The sequence below is a fragment of the Scyliorhinus canicula genome, chromosome 19, assembly GCF_902713615.1.
Source record: "Scyliorhinus canicula chromosome 19, sScyCan1.1, whole genome shotgun sequence".
In the NCBI taxonomy this organism is placed as follows: Eukaryota; Metazoa; Chordata; class Chondrichthyes; order Carcharhiniformes; family Scyliorhinidae; genus Scyliorhinus; species Scyliorhinus canicula.
The window spans coordinates 54,693,596-54,699,595 of NC_052164.1; the positions used below are offsets into that span (position 1 = coordinate 54,693,596).

The following is a 6,000-nucleotide window of genomic DNA, read 5'->3' on the forward strand; positions in this document are numbered from 1 at the left end:
CCCCTCTCACTTTGAAATCGTGACCCCTTGTAATTGACACCCCCAATCTTGGAAAAAGCTTGTTGCTATCCACCCTGTCCATACCTCTCATAATTTTGTAGACCTCAATCAGGTCCCCCCTCAACCTCCGTCTTTCCAACGAAAACAATCCTAATCTACTCAACCTTTCTTCTTCGCCCTCCATACCAGGCAACATCCTGGTGAACCTCCTCTGCACCCACTCTAAAGCATCCACATCCTTCTGGTAATGTGGCGACCAGAACTGCACGCAGTATTCCAAATGTGGCCTAACCAAAGTCCTATACAACTGTAACAAGACCTGCCGACTCTTGTACTCAATACCCCGCCCGATGAAGGCAAGCATGCTGTATGCCTTCTTGACCACTATCAACCTGCGTTGCCACCTTCAGGGTACAATGGACCTGAACTCCCAGATCTCTCTGTACATCAATTTTCCCCAGGACTCTTCCATTGACCATATAGTCCGCTCTTGAATTTGATCTTCCAAAATGCATCACCTCGCATTTGCCTGGATTGAACTCCATCTGCCATTTCTCTGCCCTACTCTCCAATCTATCTATATTTTGCTGTATTCTCCGACAGTCCTCCTCGCTATCTGCAACTCCACCAATCTTAATATCATCTGCAAACTTGCTATACCTATACCTTCCTCCAGGTCATTTATGTATATCACAAACAACAGTGGTCCGAGCACGGATCCCTGTGGAACACCACTAGTCACCCGTCTCCATTTTGAGACACTCCCTTCCACCACTACTCTCTGTCTCCTGTTGTTCAGCCAGTTCTTTATCCATCTAGCTAATACACCCTGAACCCCATACGACTTCACTTTTTCTATCAACCTGCCATGGGAAACTTTATCAAACGCCTTACTAAAGTCCATGGATATGACATAAGGTTGAAGAGGACAATTAAAACAGCCACACAACCCAATCAGGTTGACAAGATCATAAATAACCGTGTCCAAATACTACAATTCAAAATTAATTCTTTACTACACAAGTGTTTAAAAAAGTGCAAGAAACTAGATTTATGAACACAGCCCAGTCCATCACGCAAACCCACCTCCCATCCTTTGACTCCGTCTACACTTCCCGAGGTCATCAATTAATCCCATCTTGTTTCAATACAAGGTTTAGTATAGCCTGCTCTCTACTTGGCTCCAGCATAAAATAAACTATCCTGAAAACATTCTATGAGCTCCTCACCGAGGATAGCTTTGCCCATCCTGTCTATCTATAGATTAAAATTCCCTATGTGTATCGCTGTACCTTTCTGACCAGCTACCATTATCTCTTCCTTTATATTGTCCTACCGTGTAGTTACAATTCGGGGCACTTGCATACCAGTCCCACAAGTGACTTTTGCTTTTATTTTTTTCCTCATCTCAACACAAACTGCTTCTGGATCATTTCTTTAATTTAGGTCACCACTCTCTGCACGAATTGATCAGAATTAGTGTGCCCAGTGCTCAGTGCTCAACCTAACCAGGTCCAGTCCTCAGGCTTCTATAAATCACTCTCAAACTGCTCATACTCTGCTTCTCATGTTTTCCCATGTCTGCATCTACACCAAGCGCTCTTGGCCATTTCAGGTGCTTTATGGAAGTCATGTTCTGCAGCTTTTTCATTTTGAAAGCAGGAAGCTCAGTGAAATGCAGAAACCATGAAAAGTAGGAGAGATGGTCAGAAATACAGGCACTGGTATGCAAAACATATTGCCTAGCCAATTGCTACAAAGACCATAAAGAGCCACCACTGTTGCAGCTTTGCCAGTGGGCACCAGACTAGGCCGCACCAACATATGCATTCACTGCTTGCATTGAGATCCTGAGCTAAATAATTAGCCGGAGTGCACAAAGGACCACAGACATCGTCCTTCAGTAGAGAAGGAGACAATTAGTTATAAAGCTGGAGGGACATGCAGAGGACAAGATAAAGAGGCAGGAGGAACTTTTTCAGCGAGTACAGGAAATGAACCCACACTGGTGGCATCATTCTGCACCACATACTAGCAATTTAAAAAAAAAATATAAAGTATTTTATTACAAACATGTATCAAAAAAGGTTACAGCGAATAAAAACTCCGGGAAACATACTTCCCAACAATCAACTATACAGTCTGTACAGATTTTTCCCCTTTTTAACCCCACCCCACGGTCACAAACATCCCCCACCTTTCCTCAAACCCCCCTGATGAGCCCCATAGCTCATACTTTATCTTCTCCATTGCAGGAAGTTGTACAGATCACCCAACCAAGCCGCTATCCCCAGTGGCAATGCTGACTGCCACTCCAGCAAAATTCGCCGCCGTGCAATCAAAGAGGCGAAGGCCAAGACATCGGCCTTCCTCCTCTCCATGAGCTCCGGCTTCTCTGAAACCCCAAATATTGCCAAAGGGTTCAGGTCCACCTTCTCCTCCACTATCCCGCCCACAATCTTCACAATTTCTCCCAACCCCAAAATAAATGCGCGTGATGATTGGCCCCTGCCCACACCTCTCACACTCATCTGCTACCTCCTGAAAGAACCCACTCATTCTCGCCCGAGTCATATACACCCTGTGCACCACCTTAAACTGTATCAGGCTCATCCTTGCACAAGAGGTCCCGTTTACCCTACGCAGTGCCTCACTCCATATTCCCCAATTGATCTCCCCTCCCAACCCCGCTTCCCATTTCTCCTTGATCCTCACTACCCGCTCGCCTCCCTGCTCCCCCAGCCATTTATATATATCCCGAATTCTTCCCTCCCCTTCCACATCCAGAAGCAGCAGTCGCTCCAGCAGGGTGTTCCCCGGCACCTCGGGACTCTCCTCCAGACCTTTTGAGCAAAGTCCCTTACCTGCAGATACCTGAACTCACTCCACCTCGTCAACTCAACCCTCTCCGAAGCGTGACTTCCGGTCAGCAAGCGGAGCGGTCGCAAGGAGAGGGGCTGCCGTAGCAGCGGAGAACAGGGAAGGGAAGGGAAAGGACGCACACCCCCCCCCCCCCCAGCAAACAAACCGGTCATCGAAGGATCCTCGGCAGCAGGAGGAGAGGCCCAAGCGGCGGCAGGTCCACCCCACCCCCCCCCCAGGGCCGGAGCGGAGTCTACACCCCCCCCCCCCCATGGCCGGAGCGGAGCAGCGTCTACACACACCCCACCCCCAGAGCGGAGCGGCGTCTACACACCCCCACCAACTGGCCCGGAGCGGAGCAGCGTCTCTCCCCCCCCCCCACAGGCCCAGAGCGGAGCAGAGACTACACCCCCCCCCCACAGGCCCGGAGCGGAGCGGCGTCTCACCCCCACCCCCTCCCCCCCCCAAACAGGCCCAGAGCGGAGCGGCGTCTCCCCCCACCCCCAACAGGCCCGGAGCGGAGACCCCCCCCCCCCCCCCCCCAAAGGCCCGGAGCGGAGTCGTGTCCCCCCCCCCCCCAGGCCCGGAGCGGAAACTCCACACAGGGCCCCCCCCCCCAACCACGGTCCCGGAGCGGCGTCTACCCCCCCCCCCCCCCAAAACCGGCAGCGACCACCACATGGCAAGAACAAAGGACTGGACAAAATCCTCTCTCTCTCTCCTGCGTGAGAGAGGAAGGGGGAAAGTGGGGGGGGAAAAAAAGAAGAGGACTTTTATTTTAAAAAGAAAACTGTTAAAGAGAAAGGGAGAGGGATATATATATTATTTTCTCTCTTTCTGCACCCACTCCCATCAAAGTAAGCCCACCTGAGGGGAGTTGCATAAAAGGGGGGGGGGGGGAAAGAGAAAATAATTAATAAACAAATAAATAAAATAAAAATCGGGCGCTGAAAAAGGGGGAAAAGAAAAACAAGGAAGAAGAAATATGAAAGGGAAGGGGGAGAAAAAAACGCCAGAAGGGAGCCAAGGGAAAGGGGGCACCAAAGCAGACGGGATAAAGGGCAAGCCAGCTCAGGGGAGCGGATTAGCACACGAAGCGGCGGGACGGATGTATCACCGCATCAAAAGAGCCGGAGAGACAGGTACCCTCTCCCCCGGGGCTAGAGGGGGCTGGAATTGGAAGGAAGCCTTTACTGAGGTGGTGAGGGAGCAGCTGCAGGCAATCAAGGCAGAGTTGAAAGCAGACGCAGAAGCCGCAGCACAGACAGCAGTGGCCAGGGCCATGTCAGGGGTGCAGCAGGCTCTGACCAGATTGGAGGAGAAAGTGGATGCCCAAGGGAAGAAACTTGAAGCTCAAGGGGGAAACTGGAAGCCCATGAGGCAACCATTAAGGAGCTAGAGAAAGCAGCGACAGACATGAGCGACCGGGTCACGGCCCTGGAGAGGGAAGTGGCGAAACTGGGCGCAACACAGGGGAGCCTGAAGGGCAGGGTAGAAGACCAGGAAAACAGCTCGAGAAGGCAAAAATGTTAGGATAGTGGGCCTGCCAGAGGGGACCGAGGGTGGAAATCCCACAGCATACGTGGCTGCAATGCTGGGCAACTTAGTGGGGAGGAAAGCTTTCCCCACCCCACCGGATTTGGACAGAGCACATCGGTCGCTGCGCCCGAAGCCCAAGGCAGGGGAACAACCGAGAGCAGTCATTGCCAACTGCACCGGTACCGGGACAGGGAGACAATCCTGCGCTGGGCCAAGGAAAATAGAGCCTGCAAATGGGAAGGGCACACCATCCGAATATATGAAGATCTTGGAGTGGATATATCTAAGAAACGGGCTGAGTTTAACAGAGCGAAAGCAGCTCTCTACAGGAGCAAAGTGCGTTTTGGTATGCTGTACCCAGCGAAACTCTGGGTCACATACCAAAACAAGGAATATTTCTTTACAGCCCCTGCTGAGGCGAATAGGTTCGTCGAGGAGCACGGGCTGGAAGAACAGCAGGGGAGGTAGGGACGAGGGGCCCCTGGCAAGGAGCAACGGCACGCTAACGGGTAGGATGGGGGAAGAGCGGGCAGAAAACCGTAGAGGCCAGGTAGAGGAGAAGCGAGACAACAACCTCCGAGAGGGGAGCCACCATACTAGCAGGAAAGCTAGCGCCGGGGCACGCAACAAAGCAGGCCGCAGCACATCCCCAACAGGGGGGGAAAGGCGCCAGGCAGGGGAGGGGGGAGATCACCCACCAAAGTCGGGAGAGCAAACGGGGACAGGCATAGGGTATAGAGGGGCAAAGGAGGGGTATAACAGGGGAGGAGGGTAGAGGGAGAAACCGGGGGGGGGGGGCACACAGGGAGGGAGAGACCAGGGAGGGAAAGGTAGGGACAAAGGGACAAAAGAGGCCAGAAAAGGAACAGGGCTACAAAGTACCACACCAAGGGCTCGGAACAAGGAACCGCTGCAAGCACCGCACCCAGTACAGGTCTGTGGGCAAAGGGGGCCCCCCCCAGAGTGCTGGGGACTAACCCGCGTGGCGGACCATACAGTGGACGCCATGGGCGGGTGCCCCCAGGACAAGGGGAAACCCCGGAGCGCAGAGACCCGACCGCATGGGGAGAGCAGTGGTAGCGGCCATCCTGGACGGCCCCCTAACAAAGGGAAACCCCGGAGGGCAGGGGCTCGTCCACCAGACAAACATGGTTAATCCACAGGAACGAGGGGGCAGAAGCCCCCCACCAGGATAATCACCTGGAACGCAAGGGGACTTAACGGCCCAGTGAAGAGATCGAGAGTCCTCACCCACCTCAGAAACACGAGGGCCGACATAGTTTCCTCCAAGAGACGCATCTGAGGGAGCAGGACCAACTGCGGGTAAGAAAGGGCTGGGTGGGACAAACCTACCATTCCTGCTATGGGACAAGGGCCAGGGGGTGGCGATACTGATCGGCAAGAGGACAATGTTTAGGGCGACAAAGACGGTTACAGACCCAGGGGGGCGGTATGTCATGGTCAGAGGGGCCCTGGATGGGGCGCCGGTAGTCCCAGTCAACGTGTACGCGCCCAACGGGCGAACACGAGCTTCATCCAAAAGACCATGGCAGAAATCCCGGACATAGCGACGCATCGACTAATCGGGGGGGGGGGGGG

The 6,000-nt window shown here is 53.4% G+C and overlaps 1 protein-coding gene across 1 annotated transcript in view; it reads right to left on the bottom strand.

Moving 5' to 3' along the window:
- The window catches only part of kansl1b (KAT8 regulatory NSL complex subunit 1b), a 273,163-nt gene that overhangs the window by 265,512 nt on the left and 1,651 nt on the right, over window positions 1–6,000 (bottom strand).